Source organism: Carassius gibelio, chromosome A4 (genome assembly GCF_023724105.1).
Source record: "Carassius gibelio isolate Cgi1373 ecotype wild population from Czech Republic chromosome A4, carGib1.2-hapl.c, whole genome shotgun sequence".
NCBI lineage: Eukaryota > Metazoa > Chordata > Actinopteri > Cypriniformes > Cyprinidae > Carassius > Carassius gibelio.
In genome coordinates this window covers 33617382-33638079 of record NC_068374.1, presented here as the reverse complement: position 1 = coordinate 33638079, position 20698 = coordinate 33617382, and positions in this window count along the sequence as shown.

Here is a 20698-nt window from a genome sequence, read left to right as displayed (position 1 = left end):
TATCCGGGATCTTGTCCTTTCAGTCATGACCCACAGCTCATGACCATAGGTGAGAGTAGGAACGTAGATTGACCGGTAAATCGAGAGCTTTGCCTTACAGCTCAGCTCCTTCTTCACCACGACAGACCGGTACAGCGACCGCATTACTGCAGAAGCTGCACCGATCCGTCTGTCAATCTCACGTTCCATCCTTCCCTCACTCGTGAACAAGACTCCAAGATACCTGAACTCCTCCACTTGAGGCAGGAACTCTCCACCAACCTGAAGTGGGCAATCCACCCTTTTCCGACTGAGAACCATGGCCTTGGACTTGGAGGTGCTGATTCTCATCCCAGCCGATTCACACTCGGCTGCAAACCGTCCCAATGCACACTGAAGGTCCTGGTCTGAGGATGCCAACACGACAACATCATCCGCAAAAAGCAGCGACTTAGGGCTACTTAGGGCTGTTCGGTCCCTGTACGACCGGAGCAAGAGCTTGGTTCGCATTGCCGGCAGTAAGTCAGACCTGTTCCCGGTGATTGTTGGACTCCGGCAGGGCTGCCCTTTGTCACCGGTTCTGTTCATAATTTTTATGGACAGAATTTCTAGGCGCAGCCAAGGGCCGGAGAGTGTCCGGTTTGGGGACCATACGATTTCACTTCTATAACTCAATTACTTAAAAAAAAAAATCACAGATCCCTTTACTCTTACTCTAATATATGTATCATGATACACTAATGATTCATTATTACTTAATACAAAATTATATTTAATAATAGAAAACAAAATATCTCCACATGATGTTTCTCTCTCTGGTGCCATTTAGTACTTTCAGACAATGATGTGTGTCATTAATAATTTATTTTGCATGGCTGCATAATGTAATGCCGAAATACACAATAATATGTTTTCAATTTTAAAAAGTAAATTAAAATAAATCATGATCGTTTTCTAAAGTATGTTTTCATGGGTGTTAATCGCTTCATTTTTGTTGGAAGAAAAAACAACTGTCACACTGTGATAAAGGCTGAAGGTGAACGCAGCGAAGACGTATTGGTATTGGATGCGAGAACACACACACCACACGCACACACACACACGCACACACACACGCACGCACACCTTGTACTCTCTGATGTTCGCTCTGCTCGGCGCCACTGTGGATTGAAAAACGCGCTGAATCCATGCAGACTCAGATCAGGGGAGGAGCCGGAACTTGATGCAGCTTGCCACCGTCTCAAATGAGTTTTTAAAGGGGACTGAAGCGATCACTAATTAATTAATCAAATAATTTTTTAGGGGGGCTGGGCATAAGTTTAGGGGGGCTGAAGCCCCCCTAAAAAGGGCCTAGCGACGCCCCTGATTGAGGGAATGCAATAGTAATTGTGTGCACGTTTTAGTACATTGAGGGAACGAATTAGTAAATCGTGCGCACGATTTAGCCCACTATTTTTTCCTGCATGTCATGTGAAGGGCTCCGTAGTTTTACTTTTATTAAAACTCTGCAAACTCAAACTTGGAATTTCCTCACATGTAGTTGAAAGTCGATGGACACATTGATCTTAAAGCAAATATCAACCAGAAGATTACATCAAATTTTTAGAACAATGAAAAACCATGGCTTGGCTCTTGCTAAAATAGACCCATTAAAGTGAACTACTTTTTAAAGACTGGCTTGATGCCGTCATGTTCTTGTCTCAAACACTGCACTGGTGAAAAGGTTACGCTTATTGTCATTTTCTGAGTGACTCATACCTGTAAATTTCTTCAGGGACTCTCCTAACTGTCTCTTTCTCAGTCTGGTTCTCTTTGCTCCCTGGTGTTAGAATCCGGGCCGATGGTTCTCTGTCTAGCGGGGTGACATTTAATAGATGTCTCTCATCAGAATGTTAAAGGAGCCCTGCAGCCTCCCCATGCCTGACAGATCTGGTGTGTGCGTTTATGTGTGTGTAAGATCAAGAAAGTGGATAGGATAGAGATGTGGCGGCCCTTCATTTAGCCTGACACATTTTCTTGATTCCCAAAAAGTCCTAAATGAGTCTAAATGAGGATAAGTATAAAGATTGACAAGTAATTATCTGCCATAACCGTTTTTTTTTTTTTTGCAAGCTTTCAATCTGTATTAAGCAAATTAAAGCAATATCACCGCTGCTGTCTTTGTTGACAAAAGTGTAGACATGTTTTCAGAATAACATCAAATAAGTCTGGTTATACACAATTTATGAATGGGTATCTACACTGATCAGTTGGCTAGCACTCTTTCTAATGTTTGCAAAGCAACTCCAGCCGCTGGAGCCAATTCAAATATGAATTCACTGTATGCATTTGAATTTGTTGTGTAACCTCAGTGATCACAAGCTGCATTTGATGTAATGATCGGGAAGATGCTGAATCAAATTACTTTGGATGTTCAAATATGCTCTATAATCCGAGAGAGAGTATGTTTGTTTGTGCAAAGATTATGTAACTAAGTCAGTCAGTTATGTGTTCGGTAGAAACTGAAGCCTGGGAATCTGGGAGAGTTACATACGTCAGCATTCGCTAGTATAGATAGAAAATCTGGTTCAGGCCATTGAGTTGTCCCAGAAGATGAGGGTGAAAATCGATTAACCCAGCTTGGCCGCTAAGTCAGTCTTCCACTCTGGATGCTTGTTCCATGGCACGCTTATTTATCCTTTGATGAATTCACTGTGTGCTGTGTTTATGGTCATTTGTCAGATTTGGCTTACCATGCATAAGAAAATTGATTGTGTTGGGTCTACAACAATTCTAATATTTGGATTTGATTGACAAAGTCTACTGTTTAAGACTGATCTAATGTTCCTATAAAAACTAACAGTTCTGCAGCTCGAATCTGACAAGTATATAGCTAAAAGATATTTTCAGACAATAAATTGGAGCCTAATAGATTCTGTGCATGACAAACGGCTCATTAGAATTTTTTTAAACAAGATGTATGTGGACTTTTCTCTTAAGTCATTCATCCCTTAAAAAGATGAATTTTAGATATTGATTCAGTTTGTCATTTATTCCTTCTGGCAGAGAAGACAGCGACTGCAGCAATTTTAATTCCTGATTCATCAAGCCTCTGAGAGCTTGAGAGTTCATAGCAACAGGAACTGAACTTTACACCTTCTTCATACAAAGTACTTTTGGAATAGATTTGGCTGCTCTGCACATTGCATCTTACAGCAGATATTGATATATGTAGTTTTTGTCAGCTCAGAAATTATGCAAAGTTCCTGAACTAACAAATGGCTCTATTTAACTTATATTACACCTAAAAAATAAAGTTTTTTTTTTTTAATGCATTGAAAGCTCTCCAAATACTTAAAAAACAACTAAGGGGACTAACCTGGGAGATGCTAATGAGATACAACATGAAGGTTATGGTACTGCTCTTCTAATATGCTTTAAATCCAACCCATTTTAATTGTTCACAATTTACATGATTACTCTGTACCCACTGATTATGTATTTCAGACTGTGAACCACAATTTGACTAAATATGATCATTTACATAATTGTAGGAGAATAATTGGGCGCATTCTTTATGCTTACTTGCCATAATGTTATCATAATAATATCCCTTCTGCTTCAGTGGTTCTTTTTAGAAAAGGTCTTCTTGTTTTTGTCTCTTGGTATGAAATCATCTTCTTTTTATTTTTATAAAAGCAGGAGATTTACAGTGTGTGAGAGTGAAACAGACACGGACTCTGCTAGGTTTATCTTATTTAAAAGAGAAGTTCACCCAGAAATAAGAAATTCTGTCATCTACCCAAATTCATACCTATTTAACAAACACAGAAAGACTGATTGGCCATTTACACTCCAAATTCCAAGTTTTCTAAAGTCACTATATCTTTTTTTTGTTGTTGTGAGGATTAGATTAAGATTTAAGTTTAAATCCTGCCTTCTTACAAAGTTTGAGCAACTTGGTCAGTAGTTGACATGATTTGGGTGAACTAGCCTTCAAAATGATGACCTTCTACAACTATTAGAATAGAAATCTTCTTTTCCTCACAGAGCTACAAGAGCTCTTGAAATAATAGTTCTGAGATGTGTAGACATGGCTAATCACTTCCACAGAGCTAACCCCAGCTACAGCTCAATAGTTCCATAGCCATACGTTTAGGATCTTTGGTTTTTAAGTAGTGTTTATACCATTACTCGTGTAAAACTGTGTGGAAGAACTTAAAAAGAGCCCCTTCATCAATATTTTACAGAACAGTCTCTCTCTTCTAACCTGGGAAATCAAGGGACAGAGACAAACATTATTATAAATAATGTTTATTAACAAATTCATACTTCTTACAACTAATTTGGGACTTCAAACCACACATCTGCATGTTTACATATTAATATGGAAATAGGCCAAGCCACATCACTCACTGAGCAAATGTCATGTCTTGTTTTCATCTCTTTCATTAGTGACTTTCTTCCAAGTGAATGGCTAGACAACGTGTGCATGCGCAAGTACTTCTGCAGGCTTGAGAAACTTAATTGGAATATGGGTGGGAGCTTTCAGACCACCAGAGGATGGAAATCTTGCTCCATTGTGATATTAATCACGTTGCACATTCCCTAATATTGGGCAATAACACTGGATGTAATAACTTAGTGACAAAATGTAAATGAAAGTGTTTGATCTCATTTCACTGAATCCACAATACTTCCACCAAAAGGCAATTACATGATATAAAATATATATGCAAACATTACTGTGCAATTTAAATGTGTTCCTGTGCTTCCGGGGGTTGTGCTGCTGTTGTTGAATTGGTTTTTAAATATAAATTCTCGATCACAGCTCAGGCACTGCAAGACCATGAATTTGACAAGCCATCTTTACAAAATCTGATTCAGAAAGGGCAAGGTTGCCATTTGCAAGGGCTTCATGCTACAGCTATGCTTCCCAGTCCTGTCCTAGAGGTATCCACCACTGCACATCTTAGATGTCTACTTTATTGAACACATCCAATTCAGATTTAGCTGTCTCTACTTTTGAGCTGAAGGGCACTATTTTAACGATCTAAGCACATGGTCTAAAGCACATGGTGCAGGTCCACTCAGGGCATATCCCAATCCACTTTTGCTAGTTTAATGATGGGAAAACGGTCAGCACACCTGGCCACATGGTTTAAATGGGTCGTCCCTATTCTCTTAATGAGTAATGGGTGTTTAACATGCAATAAGCTGATCAGAGTCCCATCATCTGTTAAAGCCAGTGGAGTTCACGCCATGCCAGATTAGCTACTTACATGGCGGTATGTAATTTTTTTTTTGTGTGATGCTGCACATCCCTGTATGTGTAATAAGCATACGTACCCAATGAGTTGAATCAGGTGTGTTTTATGTGTAGAGGCAGGGGGCCTTTAGAACAGGTTTGGGAAACGTTTTGTATTGAAATTATTGATAAACCAGCCCACTCAGAGAACTTGATTTAGATGCACAGCATTCATTCATGTTTGTGTATTCACATACTTTCTGGGCTGAGAATGTAGAACAGCTTCTAACTAGCAGGGCATTAGATATTTCACACTTGGTGCACTGTCATGATTTATTATTATAATTTTTATATATATATAAAGCAGTTTATCCATGCATTGCAGAAGAGTGAAGGGCAGGGAGTCTGGTGATAGTGTCCATGCCTCAGTTAACATGCGGTTGTGGGGGGAGGTGGGAGGGACCGGGGCTTCAGGAGGCTTGGGATTTGGGGGCAGTTTGACTGACAGCAATGAGCTTGATTTTTGTCCACTGGTAAAAGCTGAGCGTCTCTCAGGAGTAGGCCGTAACTCAGCGTGTAAACACTCTCGGTTCCTCTACGTGAGCTGTCTGCTCGAAATGGAAACCCTGTCTCGGAGCTGACCAGCTGTACTTCTTATTTTTCAGAGACTTGGGATTTTGTTACGGTGGCAAGCCATGAATATTAGTGTTTAATGTGGCTAATTGAATGGAATGAGCTTTGACACAGCTTTTTTTCCGATGCATGGGATTTTACTATTAGTGGAGCTTGCTTAGAAAAGTTTGACTAATATTATTATCCATACTTACGGTTCAGGATTTGAACAAGTTTAAGGATGAAACTTGTCATCCCACAGTTTGTGCTATAGACTGTGAGTACACTTGCATATGAAAACATCAGTTACATTAAAAGAAAGAAACAAAGCCTTATCTAGAGCAGGGGTTCCCAAACTTTTCAGACCGCGACCCCCAATGTTAGATTGCTGACGAGCCGCGACCCCCCAACCCCCAATTTCATTTTTAAGATTACAGGTAAACAGCATTCAAGACTGCAAGAGTTCCAACCTATATGGGCCTTAGTAGCCTACTCTTTTTGATGATTTTTTTTTTGTGATTGCATTGTGTAATATGTGCTAAATTATGAATAAAAAAAAAAAAAATATATATATATATATATATATATAAAAACGCCTAATGTGATGGATGGGCGCTGTGCGCGGAGCAAAGCAGGTCCACTCTAGGTTTAATTTTGGAGATCGCCACCCGCAGAACATCTTCCACGTTAAGCCGTGATCTGTGTTTATTCTTAATGTAAGTCAGCGCGGAGAATGTCTTTTCACATAAATACGTTGAGACAAATTGCATGAGGACATCCAACGCGGCTTTCGACAACTGTGGATATTCCAGCGCGACAGAAACCCAGAACTCATCCAGCGTCTTGCCGTCAAATGCCGTCCTCAGGGTTCGATCGGTTGAAAGTTCTATCAGCGCATCTTCCATATCTGACGCCAGATGATTTGACGTGGTTACATTAAATGGTGACCTTATCCAGTCATATTGGTCGGGAGCGTCTCCTTCAGGGAAATACTTATGAAAGTGATCTGGATAAATCCAGATTAAAAATGATTTTTTCATTGTGCTCACATATTAGATGGGGAAAAAATAACAGAGGGATTTATGGATATCTACTTTTGTTATCCTGTAAATCAGAATATACTATCAATAGCCTTAAAAAATGATTTTCGCCATGTTTTTAGTAATAAAATGTTATATAAATCAGGCTAGGAATAATATATTTACAAATCCCTGTGCAAATGTCTTCATAATATAACTAGGTACAAGACTGGAAAGATTGGTGTATATAGGTGCTACTAAAGTGGAGATTTCGTACTTGGAGTATGAGAGAAAGGTCGTTTTGAGAAAACAGGCTTTAAAGATTTATCATCAGCCAATGAGATTGCGCATTCAGCCCTTTTACTTTCGCAATTGGTTGCTGATAAAAAGGAAATGACCATATTTGGATCTGACAGCATTGTACAGTGAAGAGAGAGCTTTCCAGCCATGCCTGTGATGAAAGAGAGCAGACAGAGATCGCGGATCGGCAGGATGATTTACAACGTTAATGTTTGTTGAATTTACGCGAAATCTACAGACGCAAACAGACAAAGTGTAATAAAATAAAGACCTAAATGTGTATTTCGGACTTTTTTTTCACCATCTCGCATTAACATATAAAAAAATAAAAACATGAAAATAAAAATAAAAGTTTTTGTAAATCATCTCGTGACCCCCCGCTCGCGACCCCGACTTTGGGAACTACTGATCTAGAGAACAGAATATCATGGTCACACTGCACATATGTGACTGAGACAATGTTATTTCATGACAGTGTGAAGAGGACAAACCACATGGAATCTGGTCATTTCGTTTCTCGAAATTCATCAAAATTCTTCACTGACAGGAGACACTTCAAAGATTTTACATACTGGTAATTATCAAGCATCGCGTAATTTCAATCAGGTCCTGACGTGTACCAATCCTGTCTTGACACCTATCACCTGCGGTCTATTTAAATTCCCATTATTCTGTGTCTCTCCATCCATCGCTGTTGCAGTTTGTTTCAGGACATCTGAAATCCGCATCTAAGATAAGTGAATGTTTTTTAATCCATATCGCTGTGTATGTTGTCGTTTTGCATCGGTTGCAGGAACGAATATTAAGCATATTTGCAGCAGTGTGTATACATCTGTGTTCATACACCTGGAGCAATACGCAGCTAAGAGCATGCAATCGCTCTAAGGACACGCCGATTAAGCAAAATAATCAATGTCACTGGTGTTTATTTCTAAGGTTGATGTCACGTTAACCGTTTCAGATGCACGCAGCTTCAAAAGCAGGCATTTATCGGCTTCTATACATAGGGTTATAAGAACGTGACAAAAATAGCCACGTTTACATTTTTTATTTCTTCATCCAGATTTAAAGATTCGGTGGACCACATGAGACGTTATCTAATCCGATGTGGTGTTTACATGTGCTCGTGCTTCGATTTTGGGACATAAGTGGCTACGATGACATGCAAAATATCAGAGAGGAGAAAAAAAAAACCAGGGTTGCATTTAATATTTTGAATAGCTGCTTGGAATTAACAAACTAAAATTGAACCTCTAGTGTAAATTCGTGTGCTCAGTCATGTGGCCTGAACACGATCACATACACACTAAGGCCGTCTTATATCGTACCACTGGTGTGGTCGGGGCCATTAAGTTAAGCCAAAAAAGAAAGATGGCGTCTGAAAGTTGCGGTCGGTGGTCAGTTTGTGTGTAAATGTATGTTTCTGAACAACGTTTTCCACTTATGTAATTTCTAGCGAGAAATTAATATTGCAGTAATGAAATATCCACTTAGATATAACCAAAGCTCTCTATATTTTATGTAGATCATTAAACCATTACTCCGCCTCAGAAGCCTGTCCAAAATCCGTTGCATGAGGTGCCTTTGGGGAAAAAACGCTGCCTTGCAAAGTCTTTGAATGATTAGCCAGCAAGTCATCTGCCTAAGTTTTAAGATGCAGCCATAGTGTTGTTTCTAAGCTGAAAAGCAGTTAATTTGCACATCCTCTTTTGCTTAACTTTGGGTGACTCTTCTGTCCCCCATCTTAATGTGATTTTTCAGCATGTTAGACTTAAATTGAATGATATACAAACTGCCATCGTATTAGGCTGCTGCTGCTGCTAGGGGTGTATGCTTCCCCCATACCGTTCTCTCAAATATTTTTGCATAAGCAGCTAAGCAACATGCTTGTATGCTTCTCTCCGAGTTTGGGTGATGCTTCCCCCATAAATATAGTATCAAGCAACATTTCTCATTGCTAGCCATTCAAATTGCATCAGTTGTGTTGGGAAGTTTTGGCATATGGTTTTTTTTGAGGGGTTTGTCTTGCTGCTCTCCACGCTCTGGCTCTGTCCAAGCCTGGCTGTATGGACAGGCATGTGGAGTGTTGCCCAGAACATAACCATACCGCCAACACTAACTGTATGCAATTATAATTGTCATTTAAATCTACTTGACGGAAGTGGTCCTGATTGAAATTTGATCATGTGGTGAAAATGACAGACCGTTGCAAACGTAGTCAGTGGAGAAACTGTGATGTGATGAACTCTTAAGCACTGCAGTGACAGATCTATACACGTTAAACTTAAGGGGTTGTACTGTTAATATTAAAAAGCTTTGCTCTCTTTCTCCTTTTCATCCTCCTTATCACCTGGTCACAAATTAACTGGCGTTTTCAGCACATATATATATATATATATATAATTATAATAATTTTTTTTTTTTTTTATAAACGCTACTCAGTGGCCTCTGTGGTTAGTTCTGTATGATTGCATGATTCATGCCATCTTTATATTGTTCTTTTGCACGTTCAGGACTGTCATCTGAGCGATGATGTGAACTGCCTTATCAAAAAAATTTATCTAAGTAATAAATCGGAATTGAACACTAATGCTTGAAGGATGAACATTGGCATCTGCTTTTTTGACTTGGGGTCAGTAACCATCCGGAATGTTCTAGCAAACACATAGCAACACACTTAAATGCTGTAGAATTCCTTTGAAATCACATAGGACAAGGCATCCCCCCCCCCCCCCCCAAAAAAAAAAAACCTGTAACTGCACTGTAACCTACTTTTTGAAAAGCGTAAATTTAAACTTCCTTTCCTTTGACTACACCTTTCCCTTCTCCACCTCCATTCATCCAATGCTATTTCTAAGAGAAAGCAACTTGTTGGTTAAATGTGAAGGACAGTGACATGCTCCTACACACACATGTCTTTTCATACATTTATATTTGACTGGAAGAGCGGTTGCCATGGAAATGACGACGACCCTGAGGCTTTTTAGTCAGTCTTTTGTTTTGCTGCCTGCTTGTGTTTGCGGGTTGTTGGCGGGACTGGGCCAGCAAGATAAGACGCAGTATCAATAGCAGTAGTCGTGACTGCACTGTGATGCACCACTGGGAGAACTCGACACAGTTATCATGAGAGCCCCATAAAACAAAATGCCTACATTTCTCTCTGTGACACACCAAGACAAGGACATGGCCATAATAACAAAGAATGAAGAGCAAGTGACACATTTATTGGATGTAGGTGCCATTCCTGGTTCAAATTCAATGAATTGTGCTCTTATCAGGAAAAAAAAAGCCAATTAATTTGTGTTCTGAATATGTTCTGTCTGTAATTATGCAAAATCGTCACTGGTCTCATAGCTTATTAGGTTTTTTTGCGGACGGGGATTTACTGTATTGCAGTCAATGTCCATTATTGGGATTTTGATTTGATTTCATCTGATGGCCTACTGTAATTAAAATGAAATATTTGCATAAACCTAAAATGTATTGTTTATTGTCATGCCTTTTCATAAAGACTCCACCCATTTACATTTGATTTCCTCTTTATTCTACAAATGAATTCAGATCCATCAGCAGTAAACTCCTCCAAATCTATTTTAATCAGAAAGGGCTAACTCCCTGGAGTGGTCAGATGATATTAATGGACTCTATTTTTATTTTATTTTTCTTGTTTTGTGAAAAGCAGAAATGCATGCCAGGCACTGTGCCGCTGTGGGTCTCTGCACATTGTTTTGGAGCACAAAAGAAAATGAATGAATGCTGTTAACTCCATACTACCTGATGGTTTGGTGTTGTGCCTGTGGCAATATGGAGCTCTAAAAGGCGGCCATATTGGTGGAGTTAATGACATACTGCTACCTTTTGTGTCTGGTTCAACATCTAGTACTTCATCTCAATGCTGTGCCTGGGCTCAAGACTGCAACATATCACTGTCTATTTTACTAGACCCATGGGATGGGACAAAAACTAGCCACTTTCCCTTCACTGAAGTCATTTGAATGCTTCTACTTCTGTTCTGTGTTCCACGCTATTGGTTTCTAGTATGATTCCCATGCCTCATATTACTGCTGAACATTCATAAATTGCAGTCATATACTTTCTTCAGGCAATACCTGGAACTAGAATATTCTTTTTTTTTTTTTTTTTTCTTTGTTCTATAATGGTCTCACATTATATATGGCATTTAGAGTTATGGAATTCTGACATATGTGACAATAGTGGAAATTGTTGGCAAGCAATAAGCTCCCTCTCATTACAAAAGGTTGGCTGCCAACCTAAAGGATGTTTCTAAAGGTATGCTTTAAGAAAAGTAGATTCTAAAATTGAATTTGCATGCATGTTTTATTGATATGGCATGCCCAGAGTGCTTTGCAACAAAATGATTAAAGATTATACAAGCTGGAAATTATTATTTGGATGTGTATTTTCTGTAGTATTGATAAAATCTGTTTTGTTTTGCTTAAATGGTTTCTTTGAAATGTGTTAGTGCAATTCTATTTGAATCAACTGCGGGTTGTGTCTCTCATGCATGCTTTTAAGGGCTGCCAATGAAGAGCATTTTAAATCCGTCGTTAATGAAACTCCAGGAGAGTTCCATGCTGTCTTTAGAAGAACCTATGTAGGCAGAAGGCGAGTCAAGCCGTGAGGTTTGGAACAGCTATTAAGTATGTCAGAGTTATAGCCGCAAGACCTGGACATTTGATATGGACCAAATCCTCTTCCAGCATGGAAGGTGGAATTAGGCTTCTCTGCATTTAGACTGACACACAGTTAAACCGCTCAAATTCACACTTGCTGCTGTAAACAACCTTTCCATTACATCGTGACTCCATTGCTCTCTTAGGTGGGTGGCAGACACTATTTTCATGTCCTGTGAGTAAACGAAAGCATTGATTGAATTCAACATGGAAAATGAGATTGGTTTTACCCTTCGATTGGTGCGCAAACAGCTATGGTCCCAATGACCTAATATTCTGTTTGTGTGAAATGTAGATGTTAAGGATTTTCACTGAATCTGATAATCGAACAGAACATCAATCAAGTCTTAATTTAACAATAAGTGGTTATTGAGACCCGTTTCATAGTTATCCAATTAATGCATAAGGCTCAGAAGTCTGAGAAATAATTCAAAATGGTTCAAAGTAAAAAAAAAAAAAGGGTAATCCCATGCTATAATTCTGTAAAATGGCTGATTTTCCCATTATTTGGGTCTCTGCACATTGTTTTGGAGCACAAAAGAAAATGAATGAATGCTGTTACCTCCATACTACCTGATGGTTTGGTGTTGTGCCTGTGGCAATATGGAGCTCTAAAAGGCGGCCATATTGGTGGAGTTAATGACATACTGCTACCTTTTGTGTCTGGTTCAACATCTAGTACTTCATCTCAATGCTGTGCCTGGGCTCAAGACTGCAACATATCACTGTCTATTTTACTAGACCCATGGGATGGGACAAAAACTAGCCACTTTCCCTTCACTGAAGTCATTTGAATGCTTCTACTTCTGTTCTGTGTTCCACGCTATTGGTTTCTAGTATGATTCCCATGCCTCATATTACTGCTGAACATTCATAAATTGCAGTCATATACTTTCTTCAGGCAATACCTGGAACTAGAATATTCTTTTTTTTTTTTTTTTTTCTTTGTTCTATAATGGTCTCACATTATATATGGCATTTAGAGTTATGGAATTCTGACATATGTGACAATAGTGGAAATTGTTGGCAAGCAATAAGCTCCCTCTCATTACAAAAGGTTGGCTGCCAACCTAAAGGATGTTTCTAAAGGTATGCTTTAAGAAAAGTAGATTCTAAAATTGAATTTGCATGCATGTTTTATTGATATGGCATGCCCAGAGTGCTTTGCAACAAAATGATTAAAGATTATACAAGCTGGAAATTATTATTTGGATGTGTATTTTCTGTAGTATTGATAAAATCTGTTTTGTTTTGCTTAAATGGTTTCTTTGAAATGTGTTAGTGCAATTCTATTTGAATCAACTGCGGGTTGTGTCTCTCATGCATGCTTTTAAGGGCTGCCAATGAAGAGCATTTTAAATCCGTCGTTAATGAAACTCCAGGAGAGTTCCATGCTGTCTTTAGAAGAACCTATGTAGGCAGAAGGCGAGTCAAGCCGTGAGGTTTGGAACAGCTATTAAGTATGTCAGAGTTATAGCCGCAAGACCTGGACATTTGATATGGACCAAATCCTCTTCCAGCATGGAAGGTGGAATTAGGCTTCTCTGCATTTAGACTGACACACAGTTAAACCGCTCAAATTCACACTTGCTGCTGTAAACAACCTTTCCATTACATCGTGACTCCATTGCTCTCTTAGGTGGGTGGCAGACACTATTTTCATGTCCTGTGAGTAAACGAAAGCATTGATTGAATTCAACATGGAAAATGAGATTGGTTTTACCCTTCGATTGGTGCGCAAACAGCTATGGTCCCAATGACCTAATATTCTGTTTGTGTGAAATGTAGATGTTAAGGATTTTCACTGAATCTGATAATCGAACAGAACATCAATCAAGTCTTAATTTAACAATAAGTGGTTATTGAGACCCGTTTCATAGTTATCCAATTAATGCATAAGGCTCAGAAGTCTGAGAAATAATTCAAAATGGTTCAAAGTAAAAAAAAAAAAAGGGTAATCCCATGCTATAATTCTGTAAAATGGCTGATTTTCCCATTATTTCATAAAATCATTTTACTATACAGTAGATGTCCAAGTGTTTCTTCAATGTGCTACCTAAATCAATCCAATGTGTGTCTCCGTACTTTTATATAACTTTATGTATGATTTGCTCAATAGATCTAACACAATCAAATGTCACTAACTGGAATCAATTGCCTATTTCAAAACTTTTACTACCACAAACTTTTTGTTTCACATTACACAGTCAGGCGTTTTTTTTTTTTTTTTTTTTTTTTTTTAAAGCAAGTGAACAGTATGGATTTATGGTGGTTCTTTGAATCTAATATGCACAAGAGATAACAATAGGAAAGTTATCCGCCTGGAATTTGTAATCTAATACCAGCTGTGAGGTGGAGGCAGAAGTGGGACTCTTTGACACTTCTATCGTACTTGGTGCTTTTAAACCTCAAGCTTTGCTCATCGTTAAGTGTAAATGAAACCCAATGCAGAGCTCCCTGAAACCTTTCAGAAGCACACTGCTCAGACAAAAAAAAAAAAATGAATCCGTCTGAATGGTGCTACAAAAGAGCAATGGCTTCCTTCCTGACAGGAAATGACTCATGAAGTGTCTTAGTCTTTAATTGGCATTGACAGAAGAGAGAATATGACAGGAGAAGCAGGGTCTCATGAGAAGCCACCCTCTCTAGCAGACATGCCACCCTCAGGCTGTCAATCCCACAATCCTCAGGAGGCATCTCATGGGCGGCAGTTGAATGGTGTTCCCCTACTGGGCTGCACCTGCCTGTCTTTCTGCCAGAAGAGCTTACAGATGAACACCTGTGCAGAGCATACACATTCATACACAGCTGCTCACCTTTGGGAAGAACTGGCTTCAACTTTGTCCTGTATTTCAATAATCCCTACACCCACAACGTGTGCTATTTGATAGAGTGGACTTGTTAGGAAGTTGGGAAGCCAGTTACCTGAGCAGTGGTAGTACTGTAAATGACAGACAAGCAGGAAAAATCAATATCTCTGTCAGGGATGTCAAATCAAATGGTCATTTCTCAATTCCTTTTTGATTTTTGTAAGCTACTAGATGTGTACCGGCAACCACAGGGAGGGGGAAAAAAAATATCGTTTCACAATATCCAGGTCAGAGCTGGGATGTTGAGAAGTCGCATATTTTCCAAATTCATATTTGATCTGAACGTGCCTGCAGCTAAGGTTGAAAAATACTGTAACTACATTCCAGCTGAAGAAGAACTTCTCTCAGATGTTTGCTGAGAGATTATTACAATGTTATGTGTGAGAAAAAATTTTTTTTTTTTTTTTATTTAGCTGACTTATCAACTCTAGATATCTTCACATACTCATCTAAGCAACGTTTCTGGTGTGTTACTAAGCAGGTATGTTCCCTTAAAGCCATGTCTCAGAATGCACATCTGCTTTTCTAGTCCCAGTCTACAGGCTGTTCATGTACATTTTGTTTTCCCCTTCTTCAGACTGTGAGCTCTAATCTGATTGAACTATCCTAACTCAGTTTCTTCGAGTGAACAATGTTTCATTAGTCTGCAGTAAAAGTATAAAAAAAAACTTATCAGATCATAGTGTGGTAATTACAAGTATGTCTTGCTTACTTAAGGATGATACAGAGAGAAAGAATTAAATACAAATTATTTTGTTTCAAGCACAACTGTGTTATCAGGCAAGAATTAATTATCCTATGTTAGAAGAGCTAGCTGCTTGTCGAAATGATTTTGCAGACGTAAATTCAAATTCCCTTCTCAAGAGACATAATCTTCATTATTTGTCCAATAATGGAAGAAAACTCCATTATATCTGATTTAGTCCTGATCCAAGGGGCACAGAAAGATTGGGAGGTGATTCTTAATTAGCTGTTATCTTGTGCAGTACATGCCCTAAAACACAGTATTTTGTTTCCATTGATCAGTTACATTTTGCTGCTGAGATTCGGAATGAACTCTGTGTGGTTCCTTGTGAGAATCTCCCATATCACTTCATTTTCAGCAATTAAGCCCATAAGTTCTGCTGCAATGGCTGGTGTACTGAATTGCACAGTGCAGGTTCTCTGGATTCAAAACCCGCGTTTAGATGAATGACCACACATGCATCTGATTACATTGTTGCACAGGTTTCACATATTGCATCTGCTTTGTTCTGCTTTAAACTCTCTTTAATGAAGGGAAAATGGATAAGTGCTTCTATGGTTTAACTAACCTGCAAAAAAGAGAGACTTGTCAGGGGCCATTAATCATATTTAACTGGGCCTCATGCTAGTGGTGGAAAAAAGGATGGCCATACTTCCTGCACATGAGAAAATTGAAAGGTGATGCATTTCGCCATTCTTATTCACAAGTCCTCTTAGGTGTAATTTTTTTCAGCCTTCTTGACCCCAGCGGTGCCTTTCTTGATGTCGCTCTGCCACAATAGCCTCTTCATTAGGAAATCATCTCGTATTTGTTACTTTTCAGAACCAGCTGTCTTCATTTGCCTTTGCATATTCCCGCAATATTATTCAGATATTAGTAGTAAGGAAAGATTGTTGTAAGAAGAGCCTCATTTTCATCTCGGAGTCTGTTTTCCCAGTTTGTTTGCTTCAATTGCACCCACTTACCCCTTCCTGCACTGGTGCCTTTTCACATTATACTATTTGGATCTGAACCTTTACATGCACAGAATGACACTTGGCACATCGAAGCCACTTTCACTCCAATCAAAGAACCAAAGTTTGAAAGCTTTCTGAGAATATTGTCGTAGTAATGCAGTATTTACACACTTCTGTGCCATATCATTAGCAGTCCATTAATTGCTCCTACTACTGCTGCAGAAAAATTGCTTTGTCAGTTATTTATAAGGAAGCATCTCCCAGTCTTACTTGAGAGAAAAAGATAAGTAACTTTTAGTATTTCAATATTTCCTGATGGGAAACTGTGGTGTGCACTGAACTTATGCTACAAATGTTAGCACCATTACTTTTTATTTGTTTTTCAAGTTTAATGATTAAGAGGATTATTGATGCACTAAATTTCACTTTTATATTGAGTTATAAATTGGCACTGTTGAATTCAGAATTCTTTGTTTGGAGGCCATAAAAAAAAAAAAAGGCGCAAGAAATCATAGCTCTCACAAGGTAAAAGGATTGTATTAAGACAGGCAATTAATTTTCTTGTCAGGTCAAATCCTTGATTACTTCAAGATCTTTTGTAATCTTAATGGCGCTCTTGTGTTTTAAAGGTCCTATGTGCACCACCTTCAATGGGTATTAATGTAATTTCCACAAGAGAAATAACGCTCACCTAAGCATTAATGTCTGCTTTAAGCTTACCAGATTAAACTCTCTGAAAGGTTGTTTCATGTATCTACTAAATTGTTTTAACTTTAAATGAAACAAGTAATTAAGGTCATTCTTTATGCATTAAAAACACTCTCAGAAAGCAATTTTATGCCTTTTTTCTCTGAACCGAGATAACGAGCTTGGCGTGGCCCTCATTTCTTTGAGCACTTGAAAGTGTGCTTGTTACAAAGTGACAGGGCTTATGGAACCCCTCGGATTTGTTGACAATTTGTCTTTGTGCGGTTTTCAGAAGCAGTAGGGGTGCTTCTGATGAAAATATGAGACTTTAGAAGGAGTGGAGGTCAGTTTGTCCTTTCCTTCTGACATCCATTACCAGTGGGTCTTGTCCAAGAACTCTTTGTAAATAAATAGCGTTTAATAAAACATATATGCCACTTCACATCTCAGCTGTGTGTAGTGCATAACTTGCATACCCTTTAAAAGCATCCTTTCCAATCATCATAGCCAGACTTTAGGCCATCAGAATAAAGTCCTGCAGGCAGCTTATTCCAGCCAAAATCTGTCGATTAGTCAGTAAAACTGGAATTAGGGATTTTGGCTAGCTCTTGCCAATTGTGTCTCCAGTATGCATATCAGTAAACCGACTGTGGGCCATCCACTAGTGTGACGTATGAGGATCTTTTGAAGTAGGCACAAATGATCTGTAAATATTCAAAAGCAGCAAGTTAATACATGCCAAATTGATAAACACATGTGCCAAATGTTGGCTTTCTCTTATATGGTTATTCTCTGGCAAATCAACAAAAACCTGCTGCTTTGAGTGGATGAAAAATGAGAAAAAAAGTTACTGCCCATAAAGTGTTGTTACTTCTAAAAACAGTGAAGATTTGTCTCTATGAGCCTAATAGAGTGCGGATTCTCCTTAATCTGCCATTCTGATGGAGCCCGAGCTTGGGAGTAATTTAATGACAGCCGAGCTGCCAAAATAACAAATGATAGTGGTATAGTGGGTTAATGTGCCGGAAGCATGGTGGACCACTAAAGAACCTGGATTTCACACAATCCCTTCAAGAACAAAAATGTGTCTCAAGATTGTTCTGACATATTTAATCTTCATTCGTCAAGTAAAATGTTAACTCTTCCGCAATATGGAAATTGTCAGCACTAATTCATCTTTATTGACCCGTTCAGAGTCCTTTAAATGCTGTTGAATCTTTTCTTTGCTGTTAAGGCTGCCGGAATAAGTTACCTCTGGAGTTGGCAGTTTTGTTCATGGTTGGCATTTCCAGTTTTGCTGCTGATGCAAATGGTTTGTTTTTCTTGGAAGCACCGGAGGGAACATTGTGCAGGTGGGTCTTTATCTGTGCCATGTTTCGTATTGTGCAGTAATCAGGCTTGGCCGATGCTAATGATGAATGGAAAAAAAACATAATAATGCCTGAGAAAGCTACACAAAAGCCCTCCACTTAATCTGAGAGTGTATTGTATACTGCAAATTAAAATTACTGGAAAAAAAAAACAACCCCATAAAAGCTCATTAGGACTTGCTAATGAATATTGCGCCAGTGGCGTACTGGGAAGAGGAGGCCTATACAAAGAAATCAGACCAGTTTAGGTGCATGTGAATGTTTAGCTTTTTGGAAATCACACAATGAACTTTTGTTTGTCTTGTTAAGAATTGTATTTCTAATGGAAGTAAACGTATGTCTGCTGTGTGTGTTTGGTGCTTTATTACTCAGTGCCAATCAGCAATGGCAAAGATTGCCTAATGAGTCAGGGTTATCTGCCTTCTGTATGACAGCAGAAAACATGATTAATAAAGATATTTGAAAGAGCTCTACTCAAAAACATTCGTGTAAAGATGGTTCTTGAGACACAAGATGCAGCATAATGTGATGAATTCAATGAACAAGATTGAAAAACAGACCACAAATTGCCTTTTTCCTGACACACGTACACTCTCAGCCATCCCACCTACGTATGACCCTCTCCCTGAATGCAGTGCTGGTTATTTCAATATAAGAAACAGTCATTTTAGAGCAGCTTTTCATCGGCTCTTACAGCTTGGCAGTCTAATTGACTCCCTTCACTAACAGCTTCCATCAGAAAGTAAATCATCCACAGGTATCATTGTGACACATGAAGAAGTGTGTCAGAAGCTGTCATTAATTGCATCGTAATAAATGCACATATGACAGAAATGCCACAGCAGTGAGGAGTTGGATGTGATAAGAATGCTGTAGGTTTAATGCGCACTGAAAACCGACTGTAATAAGCACCTTTTAAAGCTTGCCAAGATGCAAGCATTTCTTGTCAAACAAAATGTGAAGCTCATGAAAATAAGTCACATTTCATCCAAAAATCAAAAGAGAAAAACTCAAACATTTGGCTTACAATGCATTTTGGAAATCTTAGTTATAGAGGGTTTTTTTTTTTTTTTCTTTGAATTGTCATTACTGTACTACTGCTTTTTAAAAAAAAAAAAATACACTAATATATATATATATATATATATATATATATATACATACATACACACACACACACACACACACACACACACACACACACACACTAATATTTCAATTTAAAAAACGAACCTGTAAGACAGCATTGCATGTCTTCTTGGAAGCGAAATATCATTAAAATCCCACAAGACCTGTAAATGTATACTTAAAACATTTGTAATCCGTTTGCTGTATGTAGAATTTGAGACCATGCTAAGGTTAATAAGACTTTTAAAAGCGGTTTCTCTTGGCCTTAAAACTCTTTATAATTGTGCAGTGTGTTTGATGAAATCTGATAACTGCCAGGCTCTCTGAAGACCTGATGCAAATAAATAAACAGGAAGCCCTTCATTGCCTTCCAAGTCGTAGTCTGCACACAAACAGAATTAAAAGCATTGATCAAATGCCAAACATGAGTGAGAAGTGGCAGTGTTTACTGTTGATCATGACGATTTATGCCCAGGGGTATGGTCCATGTTACGCATTATTAAATTGTGCTTATACTTGCATGTTCATTCACCACCGTTTCAAATGTTAGGAAAGACAAAGTATTTTTTTATTTTTATTTTTTTGAGTTCGAGAACTTTTCATTATATTTATATTGTTTTATCCGTCTTCATCAAGATGTTATCAAGACTAATTTTTGAAACCGCAACATTAGTATTTTTTTTTTGGCAGTGTCTTTTTGAAGAGTGTTTAATCGTTGCAACAACCATCTCAATACAAACTGAGTGTAGGCAATTTGAATAAATCTATAGCAAGTTATTTGAAGCTACTTAGCAGTCAAAAGGTCATCTTCTGTGTCTTGACTGCAAACATAGCTGTGATGTAGCATTCATTAAATACAGACATATTTTTAAGTTTCAGACTGAGGCTGTGAAATAAGACAGCGAGACCCAGTATTCCACCTTTCTTGGAAGCTAGCTACTGTAATTCGAGTGGAGTAATTACTTGAGCTCAAACCTCCCTTTTTTTTTTTTTTTTTTTGCTGATTACATGTCCTTCATGGTCACATTAAGTTAGCCCAAACAAACCCAGTTTCTGGCTCCCTGTGTAAAAGGAACACATGAACCACGGACTGCAAAGAGTTTTCAAAGTC